A 16,745-nucleotide genomic window follows, 5' to 3' on the forward strand; every position below is an offset into this window, starting at 1 on the left:
GACATCGAGGAACTCAAACATTTTCAATCAAACAAATCCAATTCTTGACCCTTTGAGATAAAACTGGAGATATGAGCTAAATTTACGTAACCCGCTCACTGTTAATGAGCCGCCGTGATAATAAAAGCCAGATGTTAACTGCTGCTCTTCGTCTCTTGTCTCATCATCATCAAAAAAGCCACAAACACTAAACACACACATAATAGTTCCTTCACTCCTGCTGTTCATACTGTGTTTGTAGAGCTTCTCATTCTCTTCAAATTAAATGTTTCACCTTGTTTAATTTCGCTTTGGCTTCCATCACCCTTTCATCGCATTAAGCACTTCATACGACACCCAAAAAGAACCAGATTAGGTGAAACCTGCTTCGTGGTTTAGGCCCCTGGATGAAGGAAATGACATTTTTTGGCAGAGTAAACGAGAACATAAACACATTTTGTGAGAGAAAGCGTTGACTGTAAACATGGAGGGTGTGGACGGCCATCTTTCTTCTCCTCCTTCATCCAGTTTAAGGTTGCATCACCGCCGTCTACTGTTTATCTTTCTTCTCGAGTTGCTCAGACTGTTATGGGTACGACTTGATGCCAAGTGTGAAGTTTTGAACTGCGACATCACAACCTCTGGCACACACACCCAATCGGAGGGTCGAAGGTCGCGGACGAGGGCACGATCGTAGCGGTGAAGTCTCTGCTGGACAAACATCTCCGAGCATTTGATTTATAAGTGGTGATAAGTCATCACAGCGGTATGATGAGGTTTTGTTTTCGGGTCATCTGATCGATTGTTGTTTTAAGTGAGTGAATTAGCACTGACCTGGAGTCAGCTTTCAACATTCTGCTCTGTCAAAATGTTTAGGTTTAGTTTGGAGAGGAGAGAAGGGAGGAGCCTGCTAGCAGAGAGGCGAAGGGGTGAAACAGACATACAAAAGGGGGCGTTTGGGGGGTAAAATGCTGAGGCTGCTGAGAAAATGTGACGGAGGATATTTGGGGAATCTTTGGTTGAATCGGCCCAAAAGTGAAGTGAGATGTGGTTCAACATTAAAATTAACATCTGGCTGAAACGCATTGTGTCAGCGGCACCTGTGACCACAGCCAGCAGTGATGGAGCAGCAGTAGCTTTCATTTGGGGCTTTGTCATACACAAAGTGCTGAGAGCAAACTGAGTGACAGTAAAGCTGAAAGGATCTGCTGGGGGGGGGTGATGTTTAGGTCCCGTCACTCCAGAGAGCTCTATCACATTACACATTGATCAGTGTGAGGTATTATTAACAAACTGGGCTGAAGGATCAATAGTAAAGTAGTCATGATGAAGAATAGGAGAATCAGGGCCATTTCAGGGAAAAGGAGCTGGAAGACGAGGGTAATATTACAAGAACAAAAAGAAAAAAAGTCATAAAAACAGATTTTTCGTGCACCGCTTGCTGTATATTATGCCTGCAGTGGACGACCTCATCCAATTATACTTTGTAATCGAATCTAGCAACGAGGAAACACTCGTGGTTTCAGCCCAGAATCACCTGATTATCACAGGCGCTGACACTTGAAGAGATGCTGCTGTGATTTGGGAAAAGGGGGTTTTGGGGGCGGGTGGGTGTTATTTGAATTGACAGAATGACCCCAAACATATTCTAGGGGGTAAAAACACACACTTTTTTAGGTTTGCTGGCTGTTGGTGAGGCAGGCGAAAAGTCGACTTTGCTCACAGTCTTTGAGTTCAGCTGCACGTAAACAAGACATGAGAGTAAGCTAATGACGAAAAGGGGACGGAGGAGGACAGACAGCATTCAGTTCACAGGAAATAAGAAAAAAGATGGAGGTGAACGGAAAGAAGAGAGGGACAGCGAGGACTCCTCTGCAGCTGTCTTTCCTCCGGCTTCATGTTTCAGTCGGCCATTTTTCACATCGCCGGCGTGTCTCGATTTCTTTATCTCTGCCTGTCTGCGTGTCTTCCACCCTCCTGCCTCCATCGCTCTTTGTCTGCATCTCTTCTGTTTATGTCTCTCGGATTTAACTCATTCTGCAGACCTCCCTCGCTCCTCTCGCTCCTCTCCCCCCGCCCGCCGCTCGCCGCCACCCCCCTCTCCCCGCTGCGTGTTGTGTTATGTGGCGATATCCAGGGTTCCTGTGTGTTTAGGCCGAGCCAGAGCAAAGATTAAAAGACTCTAACGTAACTTAATCTCTTAAATCTGTTGACATAAACTCTCCTCACACGGTGTACATCTCTATTTTCCTGAGGAGATACAAACATCTGGGCTCTTCACACACACACACACACACACACACACACACACACACACACACACACACACACACACACACGCCTGACTTCTCCAAGTCCTCGAAAGATGCAAACATCTGGACTTTCCAACACACACAACCCTGCACAAACAGAGATGTTCACGTACACATTCATCACCTTCCACAAAAGATGGAAAACATCTGCCACAGACGCACACACATTCACGGTGACCGTCCACATCTGTGTGTTCTGGCAGCGTCGTCCTTATCTGATTATGTTCATCAATAAGCAGCTTCGTGTGGAGCTATGCGAGCAATGTTCCTGATGACCTTGGCATCCAGATGTGGCTTGTTTTTAAACTCCGGGCTGTTTGTGTTGATCAGGCAAACTTCCAGACTTTTACCAGAGCATCCAGAGTGATGTACTGTGAGCTAACAGGGAGTCTTATCAGCAGCGTCAATCACGTTTGAGTCTTCCCGCTGAGCCTCACAGGAAACCAACCAGAAATGAGTTCTTACTTACTTTTCTGTTGTGTTTCATCCGATGGAAACATCCGAGCCGTCAGGTCCTGCTGGCGTCACTTCATCGTCACCAAACACACTGAAATAAGAAGACATAAAGACAATAAGGTTGATTTCTGCTGCTGGAAGAAGGATGGAAGTGAAACTGAAAGTCCACACACACACTCAGCTGTCCTGAGACACGAACGTGTCTAGACGAGAAACTAAGTCTAAAAATAATCTGTTTTTATGTTTTATACAAGTTATTGGAAGTCACCTCCTGCACCAACACCAACAGCCAACTGGGAACCAGACAGTTTTCTTATTCAGCCCAAAATCAGAAAATTCCCTGAAGGGGCCTCACAGCATGGGACGCCTCTGTCCACTGACCCTCGACTCACATCAGGAAAAACTAACCAAAAAAACAAACCCTCTTCCAGCAAGGACTCATGTGAGTTCAGTGTGACATGTAGAGAAAAGACAAACATCTTAAAGACACTATGGACGACGTTACAGGCTGTAAAGCAGGTGTGAGTCTCCTCCTCAGTTTGTCCCAACTGATCCAAATCCAACATGGACGCCGCGTCTCTCCACATGCTTTTCTGTTTGTCTCAGTCGAAGCTCATTCATGATTTATTTCCCCGTGTCTGTCTCAGTCTCAGTCTCTCTGCGGCTTTTTATTTTTACAGCTGAGACGATATAAAAAGGGAATCCCTGTTTCTCCTCCTCTCTTCATCCGTTTCCCATTGGCCCCTGTGTGTCTCTGAAACCAGGACAGATAAAGAGACATGGCTGAGCCTGCATAGGTGTCTTCATCTCTCCTGATCTGTCTCTCTCACTCTGTTTGTCTTTTTTTTGTTGTTCTCTGTGAGGTGAGGGGGACGTGAGGAGGAGGAGGAGGAGGAGGAGGAGAAGAGAAGTTCTGGGTTTGCAATCACGTCAGCTCTCCACGGTCTTCCCCTCCATTAGACCTGCTGTCAACACCACTTAAACTGAGCCTGAAACATGCTATACACACACACACGCACACGCACACACACGCACACACACACACACACACACACACACACACACACACACACACACACAGAGCTGCACACACCACATGACAGATGCATCTTTTCTGTAACTGCATGTGTGTTTGAAAGAAACATTATGGAGCGAAATCTCTGATCAATTACATTTTTTACAGGATACTCATCAGGAGTTTTCATGTATTAATGAGGTAAATAAGTTTGTGTGCACAGGTGTGTGTGTGTGTGTGTGTGTGTGTGTGTGTGTGTGAAGGCTTTGACAGCATCAAAAGCACAACATATTGAGATTTTTCCATCCGTCTGTCTCACTTCTCTTCTTATTTGATTTTCCAGTCTACTGCTGTTTATTTGTTTTTCTACCATTAATCCAACAGAGAGCAAACAGACTAAAAGCTGCGAGACGTCCTACATGAAACTAAAGGAGGTGCTTTGGAGATTCAGGAGATATCACACACGTCACAGTCCATTAAAATCCATCCAATAGCTGTCGAGACCTTGTCAGGACATACTTTAGACATGAAGCTGAAGTGCTGAACCTGGAAGGCATCACAACGAGACAAAAAAGTCTAACTTTAGATTTCTGCCGCTCCTCCAGAGCACTTGAACATAACTGACCGGGCTGTGATATGAAGCCTGACACTTTTCATATACTTCAGTCCACTGTAACGTTCACTGACAGACAAACGAGTCTTAAACCTGCTGAGGCTGATGGGTGTGTAGGTTTTATCCGTCCATGTGCTGCAGACACCAGATTGTTGATTTAAAACACTGACATATTGAACAGAACGTGGAGGGAAAGATGCTCACAGCAGATGTATGAAATGATACCAGAAGGTCCTGGGATTTGTCTCAACGACGGGGTGGAAGCTTTATTTAAAGCTGAATATTCAGATGAAATGACTAATGCTGGTCCCAGCACTCAATTAAAGCATCCGAGTGGAACTCGAATGGAAGGGATTATGTTTTAATGGTTGGACTAAAACAACAAAATCTAAGCTATTAAAGCTTCAGGGTGTTAATAAAGTTTGATTTTATTAGTAATTGTTGCAAACAGGAAGAGTATTTTTAGTCCTGGTCTGTTTTTAATCAGTCAAACTCTTCCTGATGTGTTTGCTGTGAACTTTAAATAAATCAAAATAAGCACAGAAGCCTTCACGCTAAGCTAACTCCTCCTCATCACTCAGTAAGCCTGATGATGAAGATCTTACTTTGTTCTTTTCTGTCCATTTTCTGCCAGTTCTGCTCTTCTTTATTCCATCAGTGACCTGATGAGCGGCGGCGTGCACACCTGTCCACGCTCCTGGACCCCTTCACCTCACTCTGCAGGGTGGAGGCGTGACGACAGGAGGAGGCATGATCAGAGGACTGGAAGGCACCACAAACACCTGCCCTCTTATTGAACCTGCTCTCCTGCTCATCCTGCTTTAGGGTCCTCACAACATTCACCAGATCGCCACAGAAATAAAAGCACTAGAGGTTCTGTGGCAGAGGATGACTCCGAGGGGTCTTCATCAGTCTCTTGATGGACACAATCAGTGCTTCCTCAAAGCGTCTGCTCGGCTACGAGCCTCTCAGCTAAGACTCCCGGCGGCTCTGTGGACACACAGTCTGATGGATTCAGCAGAAGAAGGGGAAGGATGTACTTTGCAAGTCTTTATGGCACCGGAGGGTCTTACAGCCGGTCGTGCACTTCAGGATTCACACGACTTTAAAGCACTGCCTGAAAGTTACTTTAAGGATCTAATTAAAGTGGCTTAAAGTTTCGATTTTGCTTTACATGTTAATCTAATTAATCTGAATTTTAGACGTCAGCACAGCGAGACCCTGCTGACTCTGTGTGGCCTCCTCCTTCTGTTTATGGCTGTGCTGAGATTCATCCCTCCTGAAACAACAAGGTGCATCTGGCATCTATGATTTGTGCTTCTGTTCGGTCATTACAGCCCAGTGTCTTACTTTAATGTCCTCATCTGTTTAACTGCGCATCGTAAAACGGATTTCTGTCTCAACGTGGCATCTTTTTTATGAGTAACCTGGTCGATGTCTTTTCAGGCTGCGTCTTTATCTGAACTGTGTTCTGGGTTTGAGGAATGGACAGATTTTAACCGTTTAGTAACCAGACGGCTCGTGTGGAAGGACAGGCAGCTCATCCTTAAGTGTGCAAACTGAATTTTTTGGCCACTTGGGGGCAGCAGGCAAAACTTGTGAATACAACATGAACTTTTTAGCATGTGCTTACTTACAAATCCAGCAGTTAGAGCAACATTATCGTTCACTATCATCAGCTGGTCTCTGTCCGTCTGCTGTTTCCTGCTGCAGGTTTTTACAGCTTGTTCTCCGAAAACAGCTGCTGCCGCCCAAAATAACGCTGTGACAGCAGCGACAGTGAACCAAAACAGTAAATTCACAGACCGAAAAGCTGTCACCTAAAACTGACTCGAGAAAGTTTTTATTTTTACGTGCTGTAATGCAGCTTCTTCGTGGGAAATGTCCTCTACACCACAGGAAGTCGTGCAGTTTTCGTCTCTGGTTTGTTTGGAGTAAACACGAGAGGCAGGTTGTCGGTATGGATGGAAATAGAACCGGCAGACGCAGAAAACATCACAGGGATCAGTGCTTAAAATAAGGAACACCATAACAAATCTGTTTTTTTAACTGAGACTTGTCAGAGGAGGCGAAAGATGCAACGCAGCGAGAGAAATGATGAAGTCTGTGAATCTGTCTGTCTGCTTCTCAGGTCTCGTCCAACCTCACAGTTTCATTCTAAACTTGGTTTTTCTGTTCTGAAATTCCCTCTGTCTGACTGCCGCTCTCTTTAGCGGTACTAGCGTTCAGCAGTGTGTTAGCGCTGCGATCTGAAGCTCCATCACTGCACAGCAGGCGGAGACTCGATCTCTCCTCTCAGCTGGTTGTTCTGTGATGTGATTGCAGTGTCAGCTGGTGTCCACTCTGCTCATCGGCAGCAGCTGAGATCCACAAACCCGATTTACACTCGCTCGTTTGAATTTCTTTACAGAAAATGAGCTCATGATGGTGCATCATTAAACCAGCAATTTAAAGATTTCCATGCAGGACGACACTTTCTCTTCAGTTGTATGATGTAAGCAGATCAGAGGTCTGAAAGATGACAATGGTGGAGCCCTTTGAAGAGAAGCTAATGAGCGTAGCCACTCTGCTGTCCTGATGCTAACGTTAACACTATAGGAAACTGTGTTGTACACAGATGATTTTCTCTCATCTGCCACCAAGTGGATACACATTTAATATGCAGACATACACACTGAGAAAAACTATATTAAAGGCTGTCGTTGGTTAAAGTCTTTGCCTGAGGAGCTGTGGACGTCAGCTCACAGGTGAGAGAAGCACGACAGTCAATGACGATGGTCAAAGCTTCGAGAGCGACCCACGATCCGTCTGTTCTGCACATGGAGCTGATTATCTAAAGAAATTCAGCATCTGAGATTCTGTACTTTATATTCAGACCTAAACTACAAAAACAACCCTCCTCTCTCAACTTCCTTTAACCCCTCCGTCTGAATAACGCTGCTTTGATTTCTGCAGTTCTGTCCAATGAGCGAGATGTTGCTTTGCGTCAGTGCAGCCGGCGCCCTTATGGAGCAGAAACCTGATATCTGAAAAGGAGCAGAATGCGTATATGTGGCACAGCATGCGCGGCTTCACAAAGACAAGGCTCCCTGTGGCTCCGCAGGCGAACGTTTGGAAAATCTGCCTCAAAACACGAGCGGCTGCCAGGGCCGTGGGGGGCCCAGTTCGTGTGCTCATAAGGCCGTGCAGAAAGGAGTCTCCTCTCACATATTATATATTACCGCACTCTGCATGATTTTGCAACCTGTTCGTCTCGTTATCAGGCCGCTTGGAGGAGGAGGAGGATGATTCATTCGGCATTGCATTTTCACTTTGCACTCTGATAGTAAAAGTGCCTAAATGCCTAAAATAAAACACTGTATATGTGGAAGCTTTTTGCCGGTGTTTTTCCACATGATTGACTCGACTTGGCATAATGTGGGCCACTGAAAGGGCCCTGTGGGGTGAGCCCGGCCAATCTGGAATTCCACCCAAGTGTGAAATGGAAATTCTTGTTCTGCCTCCCGAGGCCATGAGCATTTCACGCAGACAAATGACACTTGCAGGGGGTTGGGGGGCGTCCCGACTCAGCGAGGGCTCAGCCGGATAAAGTGAAAATACGCCTGAAAGCACAACACTTGTTATTCATTTAGAAATAGATCAGTTGTGATTTCCAGAGTGAAGCTGGAGAAAAGGGAAGTTCATCAGGTTTGTCTCTCCACCAGCTGCAGAGAGCAAACAGGGCGAGAGAGGCTGCTGAGGTTCATCCAAACAAGCCTCGAGTAGTGCAGACGCGACGCGTTCAGCTGGTTCTGCAGGTTTCTGAGTTTATCTGGATGAATTAGCTGAGTAAATACTGGAATCTCAAAAAATCTGGACTGATTTTGGTTTTGCTCTGCAAGCTCATGCATTATAATTTCAACCCCATCGCCAGGCAGCAATGTCAATATTGAACCATTTTGCAAAACCTCAGATTGAAGTTTTTAAAAATCTCAGTTCCTATATGGCACGGCGACCGCTGCGGGGGCTAAAGTCAGCTGCAGGTGCGCATGGGAGGTGAAGTCTGGCCTCCCCCACGGATGATGAACCAAATGCTAAATGCTTGTACTGGATGTAAACTATGAGCCGTTCAATGAGGATGTTTTCCCGAGGAACGGGTCCCAGTTTAGTTTAGTTGTGTTGTTGTGTTTTGCACATCTGGCTGACACAGAGGAGGACATTATCTTCTATCAGTAGTAAACAGGAGAGATGCGTCAAGGCTCATACAGGGGACCAGGCCACATGCTGGGACATGATAAAACACACACAAACATGCACATATATCTAAATATACATACCACAAAGGGGCATGCAGATATTTGAGCACACTGTACGTTGGACAGTAAGATGAATTCCACAGATCATTTCTGGATCATCTGGGTTCATAAAAAGCTTTCAAAGTAAATGATCTTGATTCATAATGCATCTAAAACCAAATGAATCTTGAATCAATATCTTTACACTGACAGTGCGGCTGACAAATGACAACATGAGAGCAACCTGACAACGTGAAAGGAGAAAAGAGTTGCTCATAGAGATGAATTTACAGAGACTTCTCAGCTCAATCTTCAGCTCCGCTCGGCTTTACGGAGCTCTAAAGGGACTTTCAGCTCTTCGTTTATCTGTCCGGACAGAGTTTTACTGGTTTGGTTCACTCTCACTGCTCTCATTGCATCATTTTCAGAGGAAAAAGCTGTAAAAAGCTCACTGAACACTACCTGCTGAGCAGCAAACGGCAGACAGACACAGCTAGAGACGCAGTGGAGCATTTAGCAGCTAAAGAGTCAGATATTCCCTCAGGAGGCCGAGAACACGCCTCCAAATAAATGTGTAAATATGCAACTTTCAGTCAGTTTAAAGCCTGGTTGTATCTGCTTTGTGTTACAAACACACCCTGCTGACCTGTCAGGGACCAGAACAGGGGTTTGACCTTTGACCCTGGGTGGCTGCCAGTGCTGGAGGTGGTGGAGTGTTGCAGCATCAGTGTGTTGTGTCACACTGGACTCGTGGGGCCTGTAGATCACTGTGGAGCCTGGATGAACTCTGCAGAGTCCGACCTTAAAGTGTGGACTGAGGAGTGACTCTGGCCTGTGTGTGTGTGTGTGTGTGTGTGTGTGAGTGTGTGTGTGTGTGTGAATACAGGACAGATTAATGCACATTTTTGCCGCTTGTTGACCTGAATGTGCTGATTTTTTTTGGAATTTGGGATGTCAGAGTGTCCTCCGCTCAGAGCGGATTACAAAGGTGACTGTCATCATTCAAAGTGATGGATTATCGAGTGCATCTTCATCAAGTCTCTCTTTTCATAGCTTGCTTCTTGTCAGAAAAATGAAATTCGTACAGTTTGTAGTGAATTTGTGGAAACATGTTTTAGAATAAATGAAGGTATTTTAGCTGATCTGCTCAGAGATCTGCTCATTTCTTCTGCTGTGCACAAACATCTACAACAGATTTATGAAAGCAATAACACTCAGAGTGCTGCTCTGTACTGCGACTGTGAAGCACAAAGGTGTTCCCTGTCCAGCATTGTATGATGTCTGTACCCACAGCGAGCCCTCATGGGAGTTACACAGCTGCGACCACAGTACATGCATGGTTGTAAAAGTTTTCTGTAAATTAGCGCATAAAAACGAGCGAAAGCAAGATGAATTACTGCCCAACTACAGCGGCTTCACTTCTCCTCTACAAATCATGGGACGTGTCTCACTGGGCTTCATGGAAACAACTTTTAACTATTTACAATTCAGAAGAGCAAAATAATCAAATATGAAAATCCACACTGACACAAAGTGGTTCAAGTGTCTGCAGCAGTGTTTATGAACAATACGAGGCAGCTTAACAAGGAAACACCCAGTTTTAGAGGTTTCTTTACACTCACAAAACAGATTTGGCTGGTAAAATAATAGAAGTGGTTGGTGAATCTACGGCAGTGACGGACACGGCTCTCCTGCCCTGTAGTTTATTCTGTGGTTGTGGTTTTTAAAGAGGTCAAAGAAGCAGAGCGATCAGGTTGAGTTATCAGAGTGGACCCCGGGGTCTGTGATTCACTGCATGAGCTGTCAGTTCATCTCATGGCTGTGTGAAACCAATAGTTTCTCTCTCTGGGCAGAAACAACAGATTGCATAAGAAAAACTGTTTAACTGGAAGAACGGCCACAACTTTTACTTAATGCCGTCATGTACAAACACTTTTGAAACCTACTGAAGTGAAAGTGCAGAAATAAATGGACGTAAAGTTCTCATTCTGCAAGAAAAGGCCCCTGTGATTCATTTATTATCATATCTGACATTAGTAGATTACTAATAGTGAGGAGTCAATGTGTAAGCAGCATTTCACTGCTGAGGTGGAGCTCATTTGAAATACTTTATATACAGTCAGCTCATTTAGTCCATTGGTTCCCAACGTAAGGTCTGAGCTCCTCCAAGTGCCCATGAGATCGTCATCAGATGATTCATGAAAGAGAATTAACAAGACTAAGTCATGCTTCACAGTTTTGTGTTAATTATTTGGACCTTTTCAGCTCAGTTTAAACTGCAAATGTCTCTTTAGTGAAACTGTTAACGGCTCATCTGATACATGATCCGGACTGGACTGGTTTTAAGGGTGACAAGCTAAAAACGTTGAGAAAAACAGTTTAATTTTTAGAGTTTTATGGGCTTTTATAAACTGTAAAGTAACCAGCAGCTGCTGTAGTGTGTGATGTGTTGGATAAAAATGGTGCTGGAAGCTGCAGCAGCCACCAGCTGAACATACACCATGTAAAACCTTCCACCTCTCTCTGCTGTGAATCACTCCGCTAAGCTAAAGTTCAGACGGCAGCAGGAGGAGTCGGGTACCCTGCGACACCTCACGCCTCGTGGGGCTCGCTCCGCTCGCTGCGACCTCGCTTCCTCTCGCCGTGACTCCAGCGCTGCAGCGTCTATGCGAGACAGGCTTCCAGCATCCGAATGGACGTGCATTTGCATCTGTGTTTGTTAAACGGCCAATAGGAACGCCCTCTCTCTGAGATGACCTGTGATTGGCCAAAGTCTCCCATCACCGGGCTCATTTTCCAAACAAATCCAGGAGGAGCTGCCGAGCAGTCATCTTCTCTCAGACCACTTGAATTACAATATGCTGAGAGGTTATTGGGGAATTTCAGCCCAATAACACCAAAAATAAACTGCCTACAACAGCTTTAACTGCAGCACTTGATTAAATGTACTTAAAACTACATCCAACCACAGGAAGAACATTGGTTGAAGGTCCACATGAAGAGATGTCTGGCCAGAAATGTGTGGATGAACAGCTGACTGTCCAGGTCTCAACGACACGGTTAATTACCTTAAAACTGGAATGACTCTCGTCGGTTTTGACTCTTTAATTGGATACCTCGGCCTCATCACTGCTGACCCCGTCATCGTTTTCAACTGTTTCAAACTCTTACCATGTAAAAGTGCTAATTGAGGTCAACAGTGGTCGTCTGTCTGAAGAGTCTTCCACCAAAAATTAACAACTATAAGGCTGGAGGTCATAAACTGAGAGCTTACTTGTGGGACTTTTACTGCCTTCTGGCTTTATTGGGCAGCGCAGCGCAGTGAATTGTGGCAGGTAATATGTCAGAGAGCAGACAGGACCTCTCAGTGGTTATGAGCCGCTAAAAAATCTACAATGTGCCAGTTGTGTGTCTGACTGCAGGAAACCCTAAATCTAATATGAGACGCATGAAAATGACTTTCACGTCGTCTCCACAGGCTCTTAATTTGGGGCTTAATCAGGCTCTTAGTTTGAAAGGTTTAGACGACTGAAACCATTTTAGGCTCAGGTTACAATTTTCCTCTAAAAATGAATCTTAAACTCGCCCCAAATCTGAAGAGCCGAGAAGGTGCACAGATCATAGAGTTGCTCATAGAGGGTCTTCATCCATATTTGCCTATTTGACAGGATTTATCAGTTTAATCACTATTCAAGCTGCAATCTGTTACACCAAAGTCACCAAAACAACCTCAGCACATTCACAATAACTGCTAATGAGTTTTTCTGTGTGCATGAATGGTAGCCTGCAGAAAGAAAGAAAGACTTGCACAGTACGCCTGACCAAGACCAGCTGATAGACCAGTCGAGCTGATTAAACCAGTGAGGGAGCGCAGCTTCCTCCATTCAGGTTCCTGGGAGGCCGGATACAAAAGTCCCTTCATGTATCCTAATAAAAAAAGTCTGTGTCTGTCTTCACTCCCACTTAAAAAGCGAAAGACATACTTCTCAGTCATGGAACAATGGAAACGTTTCCTTCCAAAAAATCTGATATCTTCCATTTGAAAAAGAAATCACTCCTACCCCTGAATTTTCTCATTAATGTAAAGCACATTTTGGTGCAGAGATCTTTACCTCCAAACACAGATGGTTTTCATCTGTCTTCTTAAATACTGCCAGCAGCTACCAAAATATATGGTATTTTCAATAAAACCCTCCACGGACTCTTCATCTTTTTAAACACTCCTGACAGATTATTATACTACAAACAGGCTGTTAGCATGTGGAGGATGAGCTTGTCTGTAGTTTACAACTCAGTCATCGCTTTGAATCATACGAAGGACGTTTTCTGAAGTCAAACCATCGTCGATGCTTCGTGAGCCGGCGTAGGCTGGTAACACACCTTCAATGATCCGACATTTTGGAAAACGAGAGGGTTGATCCAGCTTTTCTGTCTGTTTCCTAAATATGAAGCTGCAACCCGCAGCCAGCTGGTGGAGACTGGAAACAGAGGAGAACGGTTAGCCGGGGTCCGTCCAACAGCAACAGACCCACCCAGCAGCACCTCGAAATCTCACTAATTAACATGATTTATCAATGATCAGCCAAGCAACAGCCCAGCACATCAGAGAGAACATACGACATGTTCATTAGTGATCTTAAAAGGACGAATTTTGAGCCAGGCTAGAAGTTTCCCTCTGTTTCCAGTCTTTATGCTAAGCTAAGCTAACCATCTGCTGTCAACAACAGTCAAACTTGAGCTGCCACTTCTATTTCCACCTCCTTTAATTTGATGATTCAGGAATCTAAATTCTGTCTTCCTCAATCCCCCCCAGGTTTGTTTTTATCACTACGTGAAAAAAAGGATTTTCATTATATAAGAGCAACTTGAGGAAATGATGACACAAACTCTGGACATCAGCCTCGAGCTCCCCTGATGATTTCCGCTGAAATGAGCAACAGGAAATGAGTTTTGTTTGACTGCTGCTGAAGCACAAGCGCCAAAATGTTCCAACACTGAGTGATTTTTGAGCTGAAGCTTCCTGAAGGGACGAAGACGCTGCAGAAGAAGACGTACGGCAGCGCTGAAGATCTGCTGACGCCGTCGAAATCCATTGTCTGCAGGGATGTTTCAGTCTGTGCTTGGCGTTTCATTTTCTGAAGGAGCGCTCAGAAACAGTGTTTGTCCTGCCATGAATCCACACAGCGGCTCACTGGCTCATCACTGCATTAAGAGTTCATACCTAAACCAGTCGTTTCATGAACGCAGCGTTCAGCACGAACACATATTTAGAGTTAACAGTGAAAGTTTCCTTTAAGAGAAACTGTGATACCATCACTTTTTTAATCATTCGAGTAGCAGCAGTACAGCCGAGGTTGAATATTGATTTGATTTTTATAGATTCTGATTTCATTATTTATCAAACTTTAACGCATTTTTTGAGTTGATTTCTATTTTTCACATAAAGTTGGGGTTTCCTTTTAATACAACATCACTACTCATTTCAAAATAAGAGCACCCAGATAAACAACATCAGCATGATGAAACTGATGTGTTTTTCCCACTAAAAACGACAATGAAACTTCCTGCCCCACGTCCTTCAGAATAAAAGCATAATCTCCATAAATTTACTGGGAAAGTTAAATCTGGCACAAAGAGCACAAATCATGTTTTAAATAAACCCCCAGACCTGAACTGCACCCCCGTACCGTCATTTACCTCGAGCTGCCACCAGGATGAGGACGTCCTGTGGGGGGGCTTTGGTGACAAGGGGATGATCTCCGTGTAAGTTCTACTTACACAGTAAAGACTTGCATAAGCGACAGTGTAGACAGAACCAAAGTATGTCTAACATTTACCACTAAAATCTCTGGAATGACGCATAATGTGAACAGTATGTTTCAGACTGAATGCTCAGTTCTTATATGTTTGGACATCACGTGCAGGCCTGCAGCTCGCAGCGCAGAACAACCCAATCTCCAGAGGACGTGTTGGCATGGGATGCTTTGAGTTTGTTGAACCTTTAGGCTCAAACATCACTTGGTTACAGTTAGAAAAAGATCATTTTGGCTCAAAATACCCGGTTTAATGTCCACAAACAATCATTCAAACACACGCACCAGTAATCTGAACTAGGTCACTGTGATACCTATCAAAGATCTGCTGACATGATACAGATAAAACAACCGAATTTAACGTATCAAAAACATCAAGAACAACAAATTCTGCCTCACAGCTAATGTTCTCTGAGAGCTTTCACATTCTGGAAAAAGAAGAAAACGACTGTGTGAAGATAAGTGGGTGAAGCAGATTGAAGGAAAGTGGAAACTCCAATCTGTCACTCTTCCAGTTCATCGACCCGCAGCTTTATGACCTCAGGTGACGAACCCCTGAGCAGGAGATAATAAAGGAGCCCTGCACGGATTCACAGATGGTCCTTTGGGCCAAACCTGCTCGATCGCCTCCAGGAATGTTTCTGGAAAGAATTTAACTTGTCACTGTGCTGCAGTTATTCAGTGTCAGCAGAGCGCTGCCATCACATCTGCTCCGCTGGATTACTCCCCTCAATTGACGCTCGGTGTTATTTGTTAGCAAATGAACAGTTTTATGGCACCGCTCCTCTGCCAGAAGCGAGCACTGAGAAGGACTCGGTCTTCACAAAGTTCTCATGTGAAGCAGCAGGACTGGATTTCATCCTGCAGAGGATTTTTCCTTCAGTTCATCATTTCTCCAGAGGGTTCATGGACCTGGAGGTCACAAAGCATGGGGCAAGATAAGCTCTGTGTGTGTCCGTGCTCGCACGTTCGGGCAAAGTGGTTGTTGGATGAGGTCATGTGACTAATTGGAAGCAGTGCAGGTGTGTGTGCGTGCATGCTGAGTGTGTGTGTTTAAGGATAATACACAGAGTTGAAGGCAGCAGGGAATGGAGCTGCTTTGTTGACAGGATGAGCTTGTTGCTATAAATCACACTGAGGCTGTAAATTTGCACACACACACACACACACACACACACACACACACACACACACACAAACCACCTCAGATTAGTGCATGTAGCACACCTCTTCAAGAAATAATGATTCATCGAGCAGCTGTTCCACTGACTGCAGAGACACACACACACACACACACACACACACACACACACACAGATGCGCTGAACACATACAAACAACAAGATATGCAGATTTACAACTTTAAAACGTCACATACAATCAACATTTGGAAAAAGAGTAAGAAAACTAAACTCATATTCACGACAAACACACACAGTTGTTCAGAGTTTGGCTTCATAAAAACACACATCAGTGAGATGATACAGGAGTTTAATCCTGAAGATTTATACTTTGTCCTCTGAACACTGGACCTTCACAGCTGTTACACACATGTTAAAGGGTCAGTTCACCCAACTCAAACCAATGATACCCCATTTCTTCTCTATGTTGGAGTCCCAGTGAAAGGATAGAAGGAATAAATGGAGACTCTCAGTTAAAGCAGCATATTCAGCATCACACAGCAAACAACCTTCATATGCTGCAGCTATTTAAGCAGCAAGCAAACTCTTCTCCCATTGAATTCAATCATCGCTGCGAGATTAAGAGCAAATTAAATAACTTGACAAGGCGATTCTTCTATGTTGAACTACCAGCTGTAATCCTGTGGTTAGTTTACGCTCAAAGTAATGTTCCAGATGGCCACAGTACGGCATTAATGCGTCTGTTCCTCTGAATTGAGCTTTTATTTTCCAATCGACCTTTTATTCTCTAAAGCGCCGGCTTCCTGTTCTGTGTTCAGCAGATTTCTCTTCAAACTCAATGAAGAGGCTGAAGGGGAGCGAGTCTCTTCAGCAGGGGTCTTGCTTGTTTGCAGTGATTATGCTAATGTGTCTGAATTAATGGGGCAGTGATTTATAGATTGTGATTAAGTGCTACATGTAGCATCCTTAATTACACCACAAAGACCCCTTTGCACCTGGAGACGCTCCCTTTACAACACACACTCAGAATATGTCTCCAATAAGACATCTCATTCTTTAACCGCTGTGCATCCACAACAGCTTTTTCCAGGTGGTTTCCAGGGAGACCTCAATAATCAGTGAACCACCTAAACAACAGAAA

The 16,745-nt window shown here is 44.5% G+C and overlaps 1 protein-coding gene across 2 annotated transcripts in view; it reads right to left on the bottom strand.

Annotated features, from left to right (window-relative positions):
* Positions 1 to 16,745, bottom strand: part of ripor3 (RIPOR family member 3) — a 46,791-nt gene that overhangs the window by 26,039 nt on the left and 4,007 nt on the right. For both annotated transcript variants that reach the window (XM_076744602.1, XM_076744591.1), the window contains exon 2: positions 2,761 to 2,838. The gene's annotated coding sequence lies outside the window, so the exon portion shown is untranslated. The remainder of the gene's footprint in view (positions 1 to 2,760; positions 2,839 to 16,745) is intronic.

Source organism: Chaetodon auriga, chromosome 2 (assembly GCF_051107435.1).
Source record: "Chaetodon auriga isolate fChaAug3 chromosome 2, fChaAug3.hap1, whole genome shotgun sequence".
Classification (NCBI taxonomy): Eukaryota; Metazoa; Chordata; class Actinopteri; order Chaetodontiformes; family Chaetodontidae; genus Chaetodon; species Chaetodon auriga.